The sequence below is a fragment of the Gracilinanus agilis genome, chromosome 6, assembly GCF_016433145.1.
Source record: "Gracilinanus agilis isolate LMUSP501 chromosome 6, AgileGrace, whole genome shotgun sequence".
NCBI lineage: Eukaryota > Metazoa > Chordata > Mammalia > Didelphimorphia > Didelphidae > Gracilinanus > Gracilinanus agilis.
Genome location: NC_058135.1, coordinates 21,326,284 through 21,347,681, shown reverse-complemented (window position 1 = coordinate 21,347,681; position 21,398 = coordinate 21,326,284). Strand labels below are relative to the sequence as shown.

The window sequence follows — 21,398 nt, the reverse complement described above, 5'->3', positions numbered from 1 at the left end:
ATAGAGCACTGGACTTGGAGTCAGGGAGATCTGAGTTCAAATCCAGCCTCAGATGAATTTACTAGTTATTCACATAGCTCTAGGTAAGTCACTTAATTCCATTTTTCCTCAGTTACTCATGTAAAATGAGGGTACACTAGAGAATGGAATAGCAAACTGCTCAAGTATCTTTGCCAAGAAAATCCCATGGACAAAAGTCAGACATGATGCAGCACCTGACAATAATAATATTCTAATTACAGTGATCCCTCACCCATCATGGGAATTATATTCCAGAAACCACTGAGATAGGTGAAAATCCGTGAAGTAGTGGTGTTATATTTATTTTATTATTTATGTATATTTTAAGGCTTTATAAACTCTTTCTACTCTCCTATAAACCTTTTCCACACTCTTATTAACCTTTCCCACCCTCTTATAAACACTGAGCCAATCAGTGCCCAGAATACAGAACACGGCACTGTGGGTTGGTCGCCTTTCACCCATCAGCAAATACAGAAACTCCCACTTTGTGCTCAGCCTTGTACAATCTCACGTTGGCAAACTTGCACAAAAGTACAATATTCATCCACAAAACGCTGCCATAGAGTGAAAACTCTGTGAAACAGAATTAGAAATATTTTTTTAAACCCACGATACAGTGAAGCCATGATAAGTGAACTGTGATAGAGTGAAGGACAACTGAACTGTTATAGATGCAAGGGGAGGTATAAACATGAACCAGACAGGGTACAGCCTCAAGGGGTAAACAGCCTAGATAGGTAACAAGAGGAACGAACCACGAATATCTCAAAAGAAAATTGTATGTCATGTTCCAAAAAAGAGGTTACAAAAAAGTTATTTCACAGATCAAAGGAGAGGGGCAGTTTGCTTAAAGAAGGATCTCTAGAAAAGGTTATTGGGGAGTGGTGATTTTCCATCTGAGTGCACAGCATGATATGTATTGGTATGGTAATGTTTGTATAAAAGATAGATTGCATGTAGGAGTGTGCATAAAATGAGATTAGAGGTTTAGATTGAGCCAGATCTCTTAAAATTTTGAATACCTATAAAAACATTAATATTCTATATGTTTTATCATATATATCTAATATGGATTGTTAATGATTAAAGGCAAAGATATAAAGTTCTCTAGGAACAAAAAAGGAAATTAATTTTAATATCATAAATAGTATGTAAAAACAAAAGTAAGCATCAGATACAGTGGAAATTCAATAGGACCTTTATAAATAAACATAAAACTAAAGAGGAAGGATGCCTACACTCCATCTGATATTGTTTTGGAAATGCTAACAATTTCAATAACAAGAAAGAAAAGTTAAAGTTGGGAAGTTTGGTAAAAAAAAAAATAAAAGACATAAATCTACCCTTTTGCTGATGATATGATGGTTAACTTGGAAAATACTAGGAAGAATAGGGGGTGGAATCAGGCTCTGAGTCACTATGGGAATCCTCTCCAAATAATATTAAAATAACACCACAATCAGCAAGACAGTGTATGATAAACCCAAAGAGCCCAACTTTTGGGACATGAATCCACTATTTGACAAAAACTGCTGGGAAATTTGGAAAACAATATGGGAGAAATTAGGTTTAGATCAACATCTCACACCCTACACCAAGATAAATTCAGAATGGGTGAATGACTTGAATATAAAGAGGGAAACTATAAATAAGTTAAGTGAACACAGAATAGTATACTTGTCAGATCTCTGGGAAAGGAAAGATTTTAAAACCAAGCAAGAGTTAGAGAAAATTACAAAATGTAAATTTAATGGTTTTGATTATATTAAGTTAAAAAGCTTTTCTACAAACAAAAACAATGTAGTCAAAATCAGAAGGGAAACAACAAATTGGGAAAAAATCTTTATAACAAAAAACTCTGACAGGGGTTTAATCACTCAAATATACAAGGAGTTAAAGCAATTGTATAAAAAATCAAGCCATTCCCCAATCGATAAATGGGCAAGGGACATGAATAGACAATTTTCAGGTAAAGAAATCAAAAGTATCAATAAGCACATGACAAAGTGTTCTAAATCTCTAATAATTAGAGAAATGCAAATCAAAACAACTCTGAGGTATCACCTCACACCTAGCAGATTGGCTAAAATGAAAGAAGGGGAGAGTAATGAATGTTGGAGGGGATGTGGCAAAATTGGGACATTAATGCATTGCTGGTGGAGTTGTGAACTGATCCAGCCATTCTGGCTGGCAATTTGGAATCACGCTCAAAGGGCTATAAAAGACTGCCTGCCCTTTGATCCAGCCATACCATTGATGGGTTTGTACCCCAAAGAGATCATAGATAAACAGACTTGTACAAAAATATTTATAGCTGCGCTTTTTGTAGTGGCAAAAAACTGGAAAGGGAGGGTATGTCCTTCAATTGGGGAATGGCTAAACAAATTGTGGTATATGCGTGTGATGGAATACTATTGTGCTAAAAGGAATAATAAACTGGAGGAATTCTATGCAAATTGGAGAGACTTCCAGGAACTGATGCAGAGCGAAAGGAGCAGAGCCAGAAGAACATTGTACACAGAGACTGACATACTGTGGTAAAATCGAATGTAATGGGCTTCTGTACCAGCAGCAATACAATGACACAGGACAGCTCTGAGGGATTTATGGTAAAGACGCTACCCACATTCAGAGGAAGGACTGCAGGAGAGGAAACATATAAGATAAACAATTGCTTGAATGCATGGGCTGAGGCAGACATGAATGGGAAATAGACCCTGAACAAGGACACTTGTTACAACCAGTGGAAATGTGCGTTGGCCATGGGTGGAGGAAGAGCGGGGGGTGAAGGGGAAAGTAGGGGCATAAAGTATGTAAACAGGTTAAAAACGAATATTAATAAATGTCTAATAATAAAAAAAATAACACCACAAAACAAATATATGAGTAAAAGAACCAGCAAGGAGACAGAATGAAACAACTTTCAAGAAAAGGAAAAACGGTAAGATTTAAATTAATATCCAATAACTCCAAGTATTGTATTTTACAAGATTTATTAATAATCACTTGAAGTAGAAAAAATGCAAGAACAAAAGTAAAAGCCTGAGAAAAGACAGTTTTCCCAGCTGAGCATGTGGGAAAAGAGAGAGCAGGGAGGGGTCACACACAAACTTTATCACCAAAACATAAGGACTTAACATGAGAACGAAATTGGGATGCTGGGAGAGAGAGTCCTGGGGTTCAAATTCTAATTATACAAAACCAGAAAGTAGGTAGAGAATATCTGGGGTGATGGGGTGAGAGGGGAGTAGTGCCAGCAAGATGCTGTAGCAAGGAGTGAAGAGCAAGCCACACCTCCCCCAACCCCCACCTGCTGTCCCAGGTTTGGTACTTAAGCCCCAGTCAGCATTCAGATCCTGAGGCCCTGCCTAGGCAAATAGTGGTCCACAGCTCTTGAAATTTCAAACCTGGAGTCCCAGCCCAGGTCAGTCTGTGCTGAGGTGGGCTCTTCTGTGTGGCCCAGAATGAAGCCAGGAGTTCCAGTCTGGGACTATGATGAGGACTTGAATCCCATTTTGGGGTGGCTGATAATACTTAGGAGGGGCCCAGATCTTATTGCTTAAAGTTTAGGGAGGAGCCCCAGAATAGGGCCAACCTTGTGCCAGATTAGAACAAGTACACAGTAAGACCAAAAACTTATGCCTAACCCTAAGGCTGCAATTTGAGTAATTCCTGACCTGATCAAGGTCAAAGTAAGACAAAAGAGCTTTCAACCAAGCTTAAGGCAAGACATTGAGCTCTCAGGACCTCAAGGATTAATTGAATCAGCAGGTGGGAGGTAGCTCTCAAAGCTCTCAACTCTCAGGCTATCATACCACCTCTGAAGAACTGAGACTAACAGAAATCCAGAAAATAAGCTAAGAATAGCATCAAGGAAAGACTAAAGTTTAAGAGGTTACCCAAACCTTCCAGAAAACAGAGATTATCCATAAATAGGTAGGAAAAATGAACAAACAATAAAAAAGCACCTAAATCTAAAGAAATTTTATGGAGACATAGAGTAAAGACACAGAAGGGGATAGTAAAAGCAAAGCAAATACAGGCAAAGTCTAAAAGAAAAATAAGGATTGGACACAGATTCTGGAAGAGCTTAAAAAAGACTTCAAAAACCAATTATGATGGGGTAGCTGGGTAGCTCAGTGGATTGAGAGCCAGGCCTAGAGACGGGAGGTCCTAGGTTCAAATCCGGCCTCAGACACTTCCCAGCTGTGTGACCCTGGGCAAGTCACTTGACCCCCATTGCCTACCCTTACCACTCTTCCACCTATAAGTCAATACACAGAAGTTAAGGGTTTAAAATAAAAAAAACAAACAAACAAACAATTATGAGACTCAGAGGAAAAGTGAGGAAGAGAAATTAAATCCATCATGATTAGAGAAATACAAATCAAAACAACTCTAAAGTACCACTTCATACCTAGGAGATTGACCAATATGATAGTAAAGGAAAATGATAAAATGTTGGAGGGAATGTGGCAAAAATTGGGACACTAATGCATGGTGGTAGAGTTGTGAATTGGTCCAAATATTCTGGAGGGCAATTTGGAATTATGTGCAAAGTGCTTTAAAAGAATGCGTGCCCTTTGATCCAGCTATACCACTATTGGGTTTGTACCCCAAAGAGATAATAAGGGGGAAAAAAACCTTGAATAAGGATATTTATAGCCCCTCTATTTGTGGTGGCAAAAAAATTGGAAAATGAAGGGGTGTCCCTTTATTTGTCTGAACAAATTGTGGTATATAATGGTGATGGAATACTATTGTGCTACAAGAAATAATGAAATGGAGGATTTCATTATGAACTGGAAGAATCTTCAGGAACTGATGCAGAGTGAAATGAGCAGAATCAAGAGAGCATTATACACAGAAAGTAAAACATTATGGAAGGATCAAATTTAATGGACTTTGCTACTATGATCCAGATAATCGCAAGGGATTTATGAGAAAGATGTTATCCACATCAAGAGAAAGAACTGTGGGAGTAGAAACACAGAAGATAAACATATGACATCACTTGTTTAAATGAGTACATGATTTGAGGTTTTGGTTTCAAAAGATTGCTCTGTTGCAAAAATGAATAATATGGAAATAGATATCAAGTTATAACATTTGTATAAGCCAGTGGAATTTCTTGTCAGCTCCTTGATAGGGGCGGGAAAGAAAATGTATCATGTAAACATGGAAAAATATTTTAAAAATAAATTTAAAAAAGATGTTAACAGAGTTTTCATTTCTTTGGTTGGACAAAATTTCATCTTTTTTTTTTTAGAGGATACAGAATTGTTTATTTTGTTCTTCATAGTCATTCCATATGCTTCTATATCTGTTATCTGTTATGGAGAAACATTAGATTGGTCACAATATATTCTCAAATGAAAGTGACAAATAATTTATTGTTCCTTTGATTTGTTAAATATTGTCTTAGTCTCAGTTTTATGGATTTTTAAACCATAAATTAAAACAAGGCCTATTCACTAAATTGGGAAATCCAAAAAAAAAAAAAGAGAGAAATTATATATGAGCAATTAATACTACAATTAAGAGTCATGTAATTAATTAACTTTGGTCAGGTAGCAATACCCCACAAATAGGAAATTCAGAAATGATGGTAACTACCACTAGCTTGCTGAGATCATTTACCCCAAGTCTATTCCATTGATACACCCTTCTGTCTCTTACCAGTACCATATTGTTTTCATGACCACTGCTTTATAGAACAGCTTAAGATCTGCTACTGCTAGACCCCCATCCTTCATATTTTTTCATTATTTCCCTTAATATTCTTGATCTTTTGTTCTTCCTTGTTATAATTTTTTTTCTAATTCTTTAAAAAAGATTTTTGGTAGTTTGATAGGTATGGCACTGAATACGCAGATTAATTTGGGTAGCATTGTCATTTTTATTATGTTAGTTCATCATACCCATTAGGATTTAATGTTTTTTCCCACTTATTTAGATCTAGTTTTAATTGTGTGAAAAGTGTTTTGTATTTGTGTTCATATAGTTCTGGGTTTGTCTTGGTAGACAGAGTCCTAAATATTTTATATTGTTTAGAGCAGTGATGGGCAAACTTTGTAAAGAGGGGGCCAAAGGAAAGGAAATGCTTATCTGTCAGTCTGTTTCTAAGGCAACTCTTTTAAAGTTTTATTGTATTGTATCCTACTCAGTGTATTTGTCAGATTAGGAATAATGTCACAGCGGATAGAACATTTCAGTAGGCCACATCTGGCCTGCAGGGCATAGTTTGCCCATCGCTGGCCTAGAGTGATTTTAACTGGAGTTTCTCATTCTAACTCCTGCTGCTGAATTTTGTTGGAAATATACAGAAATGGTGATGACTTATTTGGGTTTGTCTTGTACCCTGCAACTTTGTTAAAGTTGCTAATTATTTCCACTAGCCTTTTAGTTCATTTTCTAGGATTCTTTAAGTATACCATCATGTCATTTGCAAAGAGGGATAGTTTAGTTTCCTCATTGCCTACTTTAATCCTTTCAATTTCTTTTTCTTCCCTATTTCATACTGCAAACATGTCTAGTACAATATTAAATAAAAGAGGTGATAATGGCCATCCCTGCTTCACTCCTGATCTTATTGGGAAGGCTTCTAACTTGTTCTCATTGTGGATGATACTTGCTGATGATGTTTATTATTTTATAGTGCTTTCAACAGGAATGACTGCTATATTTTGTCAAAAGTTTTTTCTGCATCCATTGAGATAATCATGTGATTTCTGTTGGTTTGGTTATTGATATGATCAATTATGTGGATGGTTTTCATAATATTAAACCATCCTTGTATTCCTGGTATAAATCTCACCTGGTTATAGTGAATAATCCTTGTGATAACTTGCTGGAGTCTTTTTGCTAGTATTTTACTTGAGATTTTTGCATCTATGTTCATTAAGAAGATTGGTCTGTAGTTTTCTTTCTTGGCTTTTGGACTGGCTGGCTTTGAAATCAATACCATATTTTGTCATGAAAAGAATTTGGTAAGACTCCTTCTTTGCTTATTTTGTCAAATAATTTGTATAGTATTAGGATTAATTGTTGTTTAAATGTTTGATAGAATTCAACTGTGAATCCATCTGGCTTTGGGAATTTTTTCTTAGGAAGTTCCTTGATGGCTTTTTCAATTTCTTTTTTTTTTTTTTTTTTTTGAGATGGGATTATTTAAGTATTCTATTTTCTCTTTTGTTAATCTAGGCAATTTATATTTTTGTAGATATTTGCCTATCTCACCTAGATTGTCATATTTATTACCATATAATTGGGCAAAATAATTAATAATAATTACCTTTATTTCATCTTCATTAGAGGTGAGATCACTTTTTTCATCTTTGATACTGCTAATTTGATTCTCTTCTTTCTTTTTTATTAGATTAACCAGTACTTTATCTATTTATTTGATTTTCTAGTATTTTTTAACAATAATGGGTATTGAAGTTTTCAGAGACTTTTTTCAATATCAATATAATTTTGTTATTAATATCAAAATTAATTTGATAGTTTCCTTACTATTAAACCAACCCTGAGTTTCTAGTATAAACTCCATTTGGTTATATTTAGTAACCATTGTTATTCATGGTTATATTCACTTTGCTAATATCTTATTTTTTATCTATGTTTATTAGGGTTATTGCTCTATACCTTTCTTTATTTACACAGATTTTCCCTGGTTTAATTATTAAAGTTCTCTCCATATAATTGAATTTGATATGAAGTCTTTTTTTGTCATTTTAACAAAGCTTATATAATATTGGAAATATTTGTTCTTCGAATATTAATAGAATTTACTCATGAATCCATTTGGTTCTGTGCTTCCCACCATCATCATTTGGACATTGATTTATGACCTATTCAATTTCTTCCATTGTAATTGAGTTGTTTAATTACTTATTTCTTATTCTGATATTTTGAGTGTTTTATATTTTTTCAAATATTCATTATTTCATTTGTTTTTTTTTGTGAGTAAACAAAAATGAAAATTTTTCTTTATCATTCTTAAATTATGTTATTGGGACAGAGGATGTATACAAAAAGGGCAGTGCCAGTGGCAGTAAGGAATCACAAGTGACTTCTCAGAGGTATCCCTAGAACCATGAAGCATATATATTTCCTTCCTCTGAGACTTATAATTCTTCTGTGGGAGCAAGAGTTGTGATAAAGATTCCCAGCGCTAATCTGGGCTACCCTTGAAAGAGCATTCATAGTGCTTTGCCCCAAGCCCCCCCCAGCAGAATTCTATTTTCCTAATTATTGTGCCAAGAGAGGTTATTTTGTAGCAAATTACTTTCTTAATTCTCCGTTAAAAAACATCACCATGAATATCATTCACTAATGTTTTTTTTTTCTTAATTACTTATCCTACCAGTTTCCTTAGTTATTTACCTAGTCAAGTCCAGGTTGAGGCTTGAGTCCCTTCCTTTCTTTAAGACACATGAAAGGATATTTATTTTTATATTATATTTTTCTCTAAAATTTTATTGTGTAAATATAATAAATATAAATATTAAAATATTATATTTTCCTCTAAAATATCATTTGGTAAATAATGCATGTATAAAAATTGTAGTTCATGTAAAGCTTTTTTAAGAAAATAGGCTCAATCATATGTGGTATCTAACATTTCTTTAAGCCAACCTTTCCTTCAGAATATTTTATATCATAGCTATCTCTGGCTGAATCATAACTAGAGCTGAGCAATTGAGGCTTTTCCCCCAAGGACATAAATCTAGTTGGGTACCAAATTTAGAAGACTAGATGTTTTAATATTGTTGAAACAACAAGTCTGAGCATACCGTGAACAAGGACAACTAATTAGAATAAGAAGCTACCCAATGGCTTATTGGTGGGTTTTCCTCTCCCATTTTATATCTCCACTGTGTTCTGTTCTCTTGTCCCAATCATTTCTCCTCCTTACAGTGGCCTATTCATTAGCAATTTGAGTTTCTTGAGGGTGTTTCATCCTGTTTACCTTAAGAATAATGTGTAGTAACCGTCACAAGGGCAAACATTCCTGGCTATGTCTTTGCTTTCAGAGCTAGTATTTATGGATTCTGTTGATATATTTCAAATATAAAAGTGTTTTACAACCAAATTAATCTGAGCAAAACTATTTTAGACCTTTCATATTTATTTGGCCATTGAAACATAATCAATCAACCAATAAAAATGTATTAACTTCCCTCTAGAAACTCAATATTATGTTAAGCTTTAGAGATACAAAAACCAAAAAAAAAAAAAAAAGAACCTAGTCATTTCTGAGCTTTCATTTTATCAGGGGAATCTCAGGCGCTCATCAGAGGCCTGTATAGAAGTCCATCAGAAAATACTTAAAACAAGCTTTCCTAACCTGGTGGATAGAGACTGAAATACACTGAAAAAATCCTAAGAAACAGTAAAGATATTATAAAATAATTTAAAAAATCACAATATCTACAGAGCTGCCTATTGGATTAAATTCAGTTCAATAAGCATTTATTTATTTTTACCCCAGAGGCATTACTACTGAAGTTTCTTCAATGGGAGAATGACATGATGATAATCTATGCCTTGCGGATTTTTAAAAATATATATTTTTTGAGGATGTTGGGAGAGAGAATAAACTAGAAGCAGTTTCTAATAGTATTAGATAACAGGTGGCAATACTGTGAACTAGGATGTTGCTTACGTGAATGGAAAGAATAGTATTCATACAAGAGATGTCATCAAAGTAGATTAAATACCATTAATTAAGTGATTGGATAGAAAGGAAGAAGAAAAGTAAAGTGCTAAGAAGGAATGAGGTTGTGAAACCTAGTGATTGTAAAGTTAGTAAAGTTAGGAACAGGGATGAATTTAGGAGAAGGAAAGGTGATTAATACATTCTATTTTGGTGATGCTGATTTTGAGATGCCTATGGGCTATCCAACTGGTCATGTTCACCTTAGATTCTGGTTGCAATAAAATAGGGAAAAGCCAAAAGAAATGCATTTTTTTCTCATGGGTTTACCTTAATCTCCCTTTGGACATTCATTTATACCCTTCAATTTCTTCCACTTAAATCAGGTTGCTTATGTCCTCTATTTCTTAGTCTTATAATTCAAATGATTTGATTTTGTTTTGTTGGATAAACAAAAAAATATTCCACTTTAAACTTTGTAGCTAAATCATTCTCAAATGATGTTATTGGGCTAGGAGAAGCACATAAAGAAGGGCTGATCCAGTGGTAATTTGGATCCTCAGAGATATCACTAGAGCCCCGAAGGGTATATGCTATCATCCTCTAAGATTTTAGACTCTTCTGTGAAATCAAGATATTAGGATAAAGATCTCTAGAGCTCACCTGGTCTACACTTGCAAGAAAATAACAGGATGTGAACAGGAAAAAAAAATGAGTAGTCCAATTTTAGTAAAATGTAGTGTCTACAAAAAGAATAGTATACATTAGAACAATGATTTAAAAAATCAAATAGAAACAATCGTCACCAAATCATACATAAGAATCTTAGCAGGCTAATAATTGACTATAAATACACATATATAAAATGTACACATAATCACTTTTTAATATGGTGCAGGCCACAGTGAGAATTATTATCAACACATGTTTGACACTTCTATACTATACTAACTTCTATAACTATACTAACTTTCCTCATAAACACAGTTGCCATACCACCCAATTCCAATTTTTGGAAGTCAGGACATATAGTTGAAGAAATATGAGTTATAATGTGACCAGAGAAACAATCCCACTGGAGGGCTATGAACAGATCACAACAGAAAGGTTCAGAATTCTTCATTTAAGGCCAAGCCAATGGAAGCTGATGATATGGATTTTGTTCAAGAATTGTACACTTATCGGACAATTACCTATATTATATTGAGTAAATATAGTTCATTAGAAAACTATAATGTGCTATATAAGAGCTGATGTTTATGGACCATTTAGTTAATGACTTTTAAAAATTAGTTTTTTAAAGATTAAAGCTAGCATACCTTTATTTGGGAAGTTGGTAACAGAATTTTTCCCAGTTCAAAGAAGCACAAATTTTATAGCTGAAAGAGTACTCAGAGGTGATTTAGTTTAATCTGTTTAAATTTGGTAGTTAGAGTATCCAAATTTGGAATCAGGAAGACAAATTCAAGTCAGAACTAACTATCTATCTATGTATCTCTTTCACCCTTCCTTCATTCCTTCGTTCCTTCCTCCATTCATTTGTTTCTCCTTTTTCTTCCTTCCTTCCTTCCTTTCTTTTTTCTTTCTTTCTTATAGAAAAGCAAGCAAGGCATTGATGGAAATATAGCATATCTCTGGCAGCAATGTAACTTAAAATCTGGAATGGGATCTGACATACATTTATAAAGTATAAATTATAACATAATAAGAAAACATTAATAATATGCTTTTCAAAATCCTAGTACTTAAAGATAATTTCTGGGGAAGAGAAAAATGGCAAATTCCTTCAGATTGGACATAGTATTGAAGGTTCCCATAGTTGGGACATAGTATAGATCCTTCATGACTTTGTAAGAATTTAATTAAGATATTCTCCTTCCGAAGATGGAGGCAGAGTAAAAAGCAGCTGCCTAACCTCTCCTAACCCACACTCATAGGACTCCTCAAGAGGACATAAAAACAAACCCAGACGAAAGTAGGGACCCCACAACAGGGCTCAGTGTTTTAGGTACGTGGAATCGGGGCATTTCCACGCCCTAAAGGGGTGAAACAGCTCTCACTAAATCACTAGCTGAGCAACCCCCTTCCCCCCACCACCTATAGTACCAAAGCCAGCACACAAGAGCTAGAGCAAGTTTGGGGCACCCATTAAGTCATTGGCAGCTCACCAGGGCTTATTCCTGAGAGCAGCAAGACTTAAGACCCCAAGAGGCTAAAGAACCAGACTTTGAACACAGACCTTGAGCTCAGGCACGGACGCAGGCACAAACTCAGGCTCGGACATGGATCCTCAGCCCAGGTGCAGACCTTGGGTGGGAATCCAGTGCAGAGGGGTACATGAATGCAGAGCATTAAAAAGATTTCACAAAGACAGTAAGAATTGTGAAGAGAATGCTATATAGCAGTGATGGCAAACCTTTTAGAGGGGCGGGTGATATAAGAAATGTTCTCTGGCCCCCACGGAAACGGAGATAGGAGCAGCCCAGCCCCACAACACTCTGGCTTTCTAGTAATGAACTCTGAAGAACTATGTCCTGGGACAACAGCTCACATGCCCATAGAGATGGCTCTGATTGTCCTGCCTGGCCTGTGTGCCGTAGGTTCACCACCACAGATATCTAGCATTATTCTATTATAGCCTCTACAATTGAAAGGCTTGTCCTCTAAATGTAGATAAGGAGTAAGCTTTTAGGAGATGGTGGTTCTGAAACCAATATCAAATATTGTTACCTACTTGTCTGAAATCTCTTTTTGACCTGCTTACTTATCTAAATTGAACTGATGCCTTTGTATATCAGTTAGATATCATTAGATTCAAACATACTGCAAATATATCACTGGAGAGAGATGAACTAAACATATATCCATACCAGCCTAAAATCTCCTCAGTGATCTACTTTGATGAATATGAAGGGGACCATAATTTCTCCCAAGTCGTATTGGTGGAATGCAAGGTTTGGAAGGTTCTACCACATTGCAAAGATTTCAGCATCTTCTTTCAACAGTCTCTTTCTAGATATCCTTCTCTCCACTTAGAATAGTGAATCTAACTGCTAGATCCTCTTCTCCACCCTTAGTCTCAGTTAATCCATTCAATATGAGATCTTCCTCCTGGGGTAGAGTTGTCTTGATGTGAGGACTGAGAAGGAAAACTGACTCTGATCTCTTTATAAAATTTTATTCAAGGAAAAAAACCACTGGAGTTCCCTAGCTGAAATGAACTAGAGTCCTCCTCCCCTTCTCTCCACCCCCAATCTTCTCAGATTTAAAGGCCCCCTCACCCCCCAGGCACAAGATTGGTCTTTATATAGAATAATCCCGCACCAGGAAGTAGGGGGCATGGCCTCTTCCCTACACAGGATTGATCCAATTCAGGGCCAATCCCATGCCAGGAAATAGAGTCATAGTCCCACCTCTAGCATGGAATTGGTTCACTCAAGACCAATCCCACACCAGGAAGCAGAGGAGAAGGATCCCTGGAGCATGCTGGGAGAGGTAGTTCCCTGGCATGCACAATCTTTTAAAACCCACATTGATGAAAGAGTGGATATAAAATTGGCTAATCTATCACACCTATCAGGCCCTAAGCCCTGCTTGATATCCCAACTATTTATTCACCATTTAAATCAAGGCTTACCTGGGCATTTTGCCATTTCTCACTCCATTTTATACCTCTTTCTCTGGGAATCAAATGCATGAGTATGATCACTGCTTCACAGTCACTGTGATTTTCTAGAGCAAGATCCTTTCTCTCACAAATACACACCTATATATCTCAAGTACATCTGCACATATATATGTCTATGAAAGAGAATCTCCTTTAGAATGTAAGCTCCTTGAGGCCAACTTCTTCACTTTTCAATACCTAACACTATATACTTTACCCAATAGACACTTAATAATTTTGTCATTTAGTGATTCCAAGGTTTAGCCTGTTGACAAGTGAAATTTGTCAACAAGACTTTGCCATTGAGAAATGAACTGTTGGCTTGGGAACTCATGAAATAAAGAAAAAAAATATGCCCCTCATTCCTGTGTGACCCTCCTGGTCTTTCTTTAGAATGTCAGAAAAGTAAAGTAGATGATACTGAAAAAGAAAAGTAGATAAAAAGTACTAAGAAATACAGTTTTGAAACTGTCTTTACATTAAACTTATCTGTTGGTTCTCTAGGTATGAGACATTTTTCCAGTAAATCCCAGGTCAACATCCTACTAGATTAGAGTAACTAAATCATATTAGGCTTGGCATTTCTGTTATAACCAAAAGGAAAAAAAAAACAAAACAATAACAGAAAGCCAGTAAATGAAGAAATGGTCCACAGATTCTCCTCCAAAAGACAAAGAAAGAAGTTCATGGAATACATCCAAATAATGAATTTGGTCATTTCATATTGTTACTTATCATAATAGCAAAACCATATAAAAATGCGACCCCAAACTAATGCCCCAGAGCACTCTCATTTCCCAACTGTCCATGCTGTTGTGAAAAAGACCACCATGAAAATCATTACAATTTATGAACTTAAATATGTTTCAGAGGGTCAGGTAGAGAAATTATTTGGATAATTTATTAAGACACACACATGCACACACATAGAGCACACATATACACAATTATATCAACATATAATTAAATACTAAATGGCTCCAACTATTGTCATGTCCTAAGGAAGCTTCATTTACACAAATCAGCTACGTATGAGAGCAAAAAATGTAGAAAATGTCTCAGTGAGTACTTTTGATGCCCTTGTCAAACAAGTAGAAACCAAAAAGTAAGCTTGTTTATAAAATCTCACCTCAGAAATAGCGATAGAATATAAAGAGCATTGCTTTGAAAAGAAAAAAAAACAAGAAACAATGCAGGTAGTAGAAGGGAGGAACACGTTTATGTGATGCTAAATACCCAACTAAGCAGAGCCATCTCCTTAGGGATTTAAGAATAAAACTAGAATGAGTACAAAAAGTAGGGAAAAGAACTAGTAAAATTTTTATAACAAATTTAATGATTGCAAAATCAAGACACTTGGACTCTAACTCCACAATCCTCAGATTGCTCCACCAGGAATAGTGCTAAAGAAATAAAAAATACTAAGAAAAGCTAGACTGGACATGGCCTTTGTAGGAGCAACAATACTGTGAAAGATCACAGTTATATTAAGGGATCAATATTTAACTTATCTGAAAAAGAGAATACCAAAAGCTTTGGAAAAAAATTCTTCTTCCCCCAAAAGACACCAGAAGCAATATTAATAACTACCAACCCAAATAATTCCTCTCCCATCTGTATAATTTTTATAAGTCTACATTTACATTGAAAATATTCTCAATGAAATTATGAGAAACAGATTTTTGCAATAACATTCTATGGCAGAATACATCTTTACTGACACATGATTGAGTGACAAGAATAGATTGCATTAAAGTCTATTGTGTAATTATTATATTGTATTACTTTAATAATCTATAAAATTCTAGTGATCAACTAAACAATCTACATTTTAAAAATAAAGCAAAAGCATTGGGTTAAGTGAGATTGTATCCCATTTAGCTGTGGAGATTATGAATAAGGAATTCAAACTATTATATCAAAAGATATTTCAAAATATATAAAATTAGCAAAAAAAAAAAAAAGATGGGAAGTGGTGAATGGTTCTCTTAGCAATCAAATAATTTCTAGCTAATTCCTCCTATTTATAAAAATAAGCCAGTGTATGCCCAAAGCTGACAAAATGAGAGTCCTAAAACATGTGACTCTCATTTTCTCACTCTTTATCACTATCCATTTATTGGCCTGCTATCCATTTATTCCAGATATGATATTCCAACTCTCCCCTCAGAAATGTGAAGAGTTCACACCTCCTTTGTTCAAGTAGCTGGAATGTCCTCGTTCCTTACCTCCCCTTTCTGAAATCTCTATCCTCTATCAGAACTTATGTACCACCTCCAACTCAGGGCATTTCCTTCTCCTCCCAAGAATTTCTGCTATCTTCCTCTTTAAATTGCTTTGTAATAATTTAACTGTGTAGGTACTGTTAAAGGCAAATTCATTGGCAGTAGGGATTCTTTCATTTTTTGTCATTCTATACCCAGAACCTAGAAGCATGCCTTGTTTGCAGTGATTTTTTAATAAATAGTGATTCATTGAAATAAGTATGCTAGTGTGCATTTTTCTCTTTTATCTGTTATCCTCAGACCATGTATACAACATAGATCCACATTACCTAGGAAATATTTTTGCATTTGCTATGCAGAATATTTTGAAGAAGTCAGTGATTCATTCTGTCTTCCTACAGCATTTGTAGTAAAGTTATTTTAAGACAAAGATTATACATGAGCATAAATGTAGTGAAATATGAATTTTGAGTAAGATTTTTTTTTGGTTTTTGTTTTCTTTTTAATTTTGTATACTTCATTTCCACTTTTATCATAAACCTTCCTCCAAGGACAGAGAGAACTTTGTTAGAACCCAGAAATAATCCTTGACCATGGAATTAGTGCTCTGTGTGCTCTCAAATAATGTTTATTTTTGCTATAGTGTGAGACTTTTTAATATAACAATAAAAATCCATGGAGATAGTAAAACATTTTGAAAGCTTAGTTAGAACTTGACAGATATAATTCTCAACATTTACTTAACATCAGTAAAAAATTTCATGATCATGATATAATGCTTCCCCAAATTATAGCCAGATTTCTATATAGATATTTGAGGGGGGGTCAAATTAGTCACAGGACAATGGTTGCTTTTATGATACGTTATAGGGTAATATTGTTTTATAGCACAGAATTCTGAATGCTTTCTGGCTGCATTTTTTTCAAAAATTTCACAATCCTAAGGGAAAGGAAATTGGGTGGCTTCACTTATTTCTCATTCCATTTTTGTTGTCTTTCAAGCCTTTAGTTTTTCTGTGGTAAAATTTGTATTTCCTCAGTGTTTCTGTATAATTCATCCTTGGTGTAATTATCCATATTGTCTTGTTTCACCAGCTGTGGTTTTCTCTTGTGTCTAAAATGTTCCATTATTCTGAGCTTGGGTTGTAAACAAGCTTAGCCTTTTTCATTGAAGAATCTTCCATTAAATCTGGATAAGTTGGTAACTAGGACTACTGCTGTGATCTCTATTCCTATAACCATTCTCTATAAGGAATAACTCTTGCTATACCCCAGCAAGAAATAAATAATAAGCTCCCAATTTTCAGTTACTCTGCATTATTTTGCAAATTTTATTGCTAAAAAGAATTGCATTTTCTTGAGCCATATACACCCATATACCTCTGGATAGGCACACTGAATTTCACACATATATATTTTCATTCAGTATTCAGTTTTAAGAACAACTTTGGCTCATTTTCAAGTAAATGCTTTTTACCTAATTTTAAACTTAATATAAGCTCCTCACCGGGAAATAAAAAATGTATGTTCTTTCAGGGAAACTGTAAGTGTTCAGTATGAGTGAGTCTAGGAAAACAAATAATCCATAGAGAAAAATTGGTAATAGATTCCATCTGTTCTGACACCGAGTTATCATTTGTGTCTTACTGGATCATAGAGACACTACTCAGATATCAAACTGATTCAGTCTTCCTTCAGTAAATCATGCTAATATTTGTACCTTTCTCCAACTTAATTTATTGAGCAGCAAGAGCTCAGGATATAAATACATTAATCAGGGCAGTGAAAATAACTATTTCACATTTCATAACTTATAAATTCTGGTCTGAAATATTGTATCCTAGTTAATACAAATGAATACATATTAGAAATTCCAGTTAAAAAAAGGAAAATATTGAAATTCATCACTTGAAAGCATCTGCTATGAAATTTAAATCTCTTCAACAGAGGGATTATTTGACTTCATCCTAAGTGTTATACCCAGGCTTTATATATAAAGTTTCATTTTGTCTCGAGCTCCTAAATATTATAGAATTAGGCAAGAATGATGTATTTTCATCACCAGAGAAATGAAGGAAATGGAAATTTTGAGTAGCCAAGACTTTCTGTGGCACTAAGGCCTCTTGACATCCAGGTCCCATTATCTCCCCCACATAGGACACAGGTGTTTCTTTTTCTGATAGGGAAAGCAGCAGTAGCTTCATTATTTTCACATCAAACCAGTATTACTCATAAATGTTTTCTTTAATGGTTTTTTCAAAGGCCCATTTATCTGCTTCTTTCATTTGGAAATTAGCACCAATAAAGATTTTTACATTACTAAAAGCACGACCAGCTATTTTGCCTGAGAGAGAACTGGTTTTGGCAGGGTCTATTAAAATTTCACAGGAATGTTATAGTTCCCAGTTAATGAGTCAGGCAGCATCCAGCTTCCCACACCCCGATACCTAGTCAGTGTGATGCCTACTAGGTAATTGATACTGTGGGTTGTCATGACACTTTTGACATGTTTTCTTTTTTTTTATTGGGCAAAAAAGGATGCTGATTCTACATTAGGTTTCACAGTCTTTCCCCTCCTATTCACTCTCATTAACTAACTTGATATGTCATTTCAGAGTAAAAGGAGGTAGGACTGAAGCAAAGGCTAATTGATACTCTGGTCTAACCATCCACGCTTTGTGGGCAACTGGATTACTTTTTAGTGTCAATTTTTACCACTTAGCAACCAGTTAAAATTGTTCCGAGTGGTGGAGAAAATAGGGTTTTTTTAAATCATTAATTTGGTTTTAATTACAAATGTCTTGGAAGTTTAGAAACCATCTATTATCAGGAAATGGAATGGATATTACATTGTTTTTCTTACAGCAAACTAGAAGTACACATTATTATTTTCCCAATTATGAAAATAGATTTTTTAAAAAGAGAAACATTTTCCCAGTGATTTCATCTTTTTTTTATTATTTTGGCCTGGAACTTTTAATTGTTATTTTGTGAAAGTCTAGGACTAGTTTGACTATTTTCATAATTTAATACAAATTCAAAGGCATTTTGAGAATATATCATGGATGATTTTTTAAAATTATGATACTGAGTCAAGATAGTGGCTTAGGAGTAGCAAAAGCTGAAACTTCTCTTACTATCTTTCCATGTCAATCTTTAAAAGTGCTCCAAAAAAGACAAAAATCCAAGCCCAACAACAAGATGGAGCCACAGGTCTCTCCTGCTGAACAGAACTTGAAAGGTAGGCAGAGAGTCGATTTCCAAGGTATAAGGCAGAGACCTGAAACCCCTCTTCTACCTACTGTGCTGAGACCTGTGATCTGACAATCAGATGTAGGCTAACTGTGGGATTCCCCAGATCCACCAAGCGAGGATCAAGATTCTGAAAACAACTGGCAGGGAGGAACTTTAGGGGGTGGGCATCTTGTTGGGTACCCTCAGCCTCCAGGGCAGTAGGCTACCATGAAGATTTGGCCTCAGGGAAGATTAGCACAGCAGGTCAGCTCAACCAGTCTAATCCAGTATACCAGCAGAGGAGAGATAAGATTGAAGATTCCTCCAGGGTAGAGCAGCTCATATGCCCTGTACCAGACAAGTAAGCCTTTTTTTTTTTTTTTTTTTTTTGGGGGGGGGGGGGGGGGAGGAAGGGAGAGGTGGGGTGGAGTTGAGTAAAAATAGGAAGGAAACAAGGATTGAAAACTTCTATGGGGATAAAGTTTTTGATTTGCCTGTCCATGTGCCCTTACTAATTATTAATTTAATTGCATTATGATCTGAGAAGGTTACATTTATTATTTTGGCTCTTTTGCATTTGTTTGCAATGTTTTCTATGCCCTATTACATGGTCAATCTTTGTGAATGTACCATATACAGCTGAAAAGAAGGTGTATTCCTTTTTGTCCCTATTTATTTTTCTCCACATATCAATTAAATCTAATTTTTCTAGCATTTCATTTACCTCTCTTATCTCTTTCTTATTTATTTTTTGGTTTGATTTATCTAAATCTGAAAGAGGGATATTTAGATCTCCCACTAGTATGGTTTTACTATCTATTTCCTTCTTGAGCTCTGCCAATTTCTCCTTTAGGAATTTAGATGTTATACCATTTGGTGCATACATATTGAGTATTATCATTTCCTCATTGTCTATACTGCCTTTTATCAGGATGTAATTACCTTCCCTGCCTCTTTTAATCAGATTTATTTTTACTTTGGCTTTGTCAGAAATCATGATCGCCACTCCTCCCTTCTTTTTCTCATTTGAAGCCCAAAAGATTTTGCTCAAGCCCTTTATCTTAAACCTGTGTATGTCCACCCACCTCATATGTGTTTCTTGTAGACAACATATGGTAGGATTTTGGTTTCTAATCTACTCTGCTATTTGCTTTTGTTTTATGGGTGAGCTCATCCCATTCACATTCAAAGTTATGATTATCAGTTGTGTATTCCCCAAAATTTTGGTATCCTCTCTTAGTTCTACCCCTTCTTAAGCTATTTTCTTTTTAAACCAGTGGTTTGTTATAAACAAGTCCCCCTTGTCCCTTCCCTTGATTTACTTCCCTTTCCATCCCCTCCCTTATTATTCCCCTCTTTTTATTTTTAAGGCCTAATTAATTACCTCCCCCCTCTCCTCCCTTCCCTTTTTTGACCTCACCACTTCCCTGTTCTCCTTGGTTAATCCCTTCTGACTTTCTCAGTAGGTTAGATAGAGTTCTATATCCAAATGGATAATATAGCTACTCTTCCTTCTCAGGGTTAATTACACTGAGAGTAAGGTTTAAATGTTACCTCTTAATGCTCTCTTCCTCTCCTTCTTATAATAGTATTCATCTCCTCCCCTTCCCATGTCCTCTTTGTGTGGTATAGAATATCCTATTTTTCTTATTCATTCAAGTTTCTCTTGGTGCCATCTACTATTCACCCCCCTCTTTCCCACCCACCCCCATATCATCTTGGACCATTTAGTTCTCCAACCTCTCCCTGTGAATAATTCTTCTAATTACTATAATAGTGAATACAGTTTTTGAAGATTACACCTAACATTTCTCCATATAGGAATACAAATAATTTAATCTTATTAAAGCCCTTAAAGAGGCACATTTAAACATAAGAGTTTTCTTTCTTTCCCCTCTGTTTCTTATTTACCTTTTCATGTTTCTCTTGGTTTTTGTGGTTGGATATTGAACTTTCCATTTAGTCCTTGTCTTTTCTGTGCAAATACTATCAACAATATATAAATAAGTCTTGATTGATGACACATGTTAAAACCAGTGTAAATATGCATTGGATATGGGAGGTGTGAAGGGAGAGTGAAGAAGAAAGTAAAAACATGAATCATGTAACTATGGAAAAAATTTCTAAAAAAATAAAATATCTAAATCTTAAAAAAAAAAAAAAACAATCTGGGGGCAGCTGGGTAGCTCAGTGGATTGAGAGCCAGGTCTAGAGACGGGAGGTCCTGGGTTCAAATCCGGCCTCAGACACTTCCCAGCTGTGTGACCCTGGGCAAGTCACTTGACCCCCATTGCCTACCCTTACCACTCTTTCACCTATAAGTCAATACGCAGAAGTTAAGGGTTTAAAATAAAAAATAAAAAATAAAATAAAAAAAACCAATCTGGTTCTGTCTAAGGAATAGAATCAACAGGGCAGATTAGATACACAATATACAGGAATAAATGACCTTAGCAACCTAATGTTTCATAAACACAAAGATGGAAGCTTTTGGAATAAGAACTCACTCTCTTTAACAAAAACTGCTGGGAAAATTAAAAAAAACAAAACAAAACAAAAACAGAATGGCAGAAGCTAAGTGTTAACC

General features: G+C 35.2%; 1 protein-coding gene across 1 annotated transcript in view; it reads right to left on the bottom strand.

Moving 5' to 3' along the window:
• Positions 1 to 21,398, bottom strand: part of GRID2 (glutamate ionotropic receptor delta type subunit 2) — a 1,498,284-nt gene that overhangs the window by 914,251 nt on the left and 562,635 nt on the right. The window lies entirely within an intron of this gene.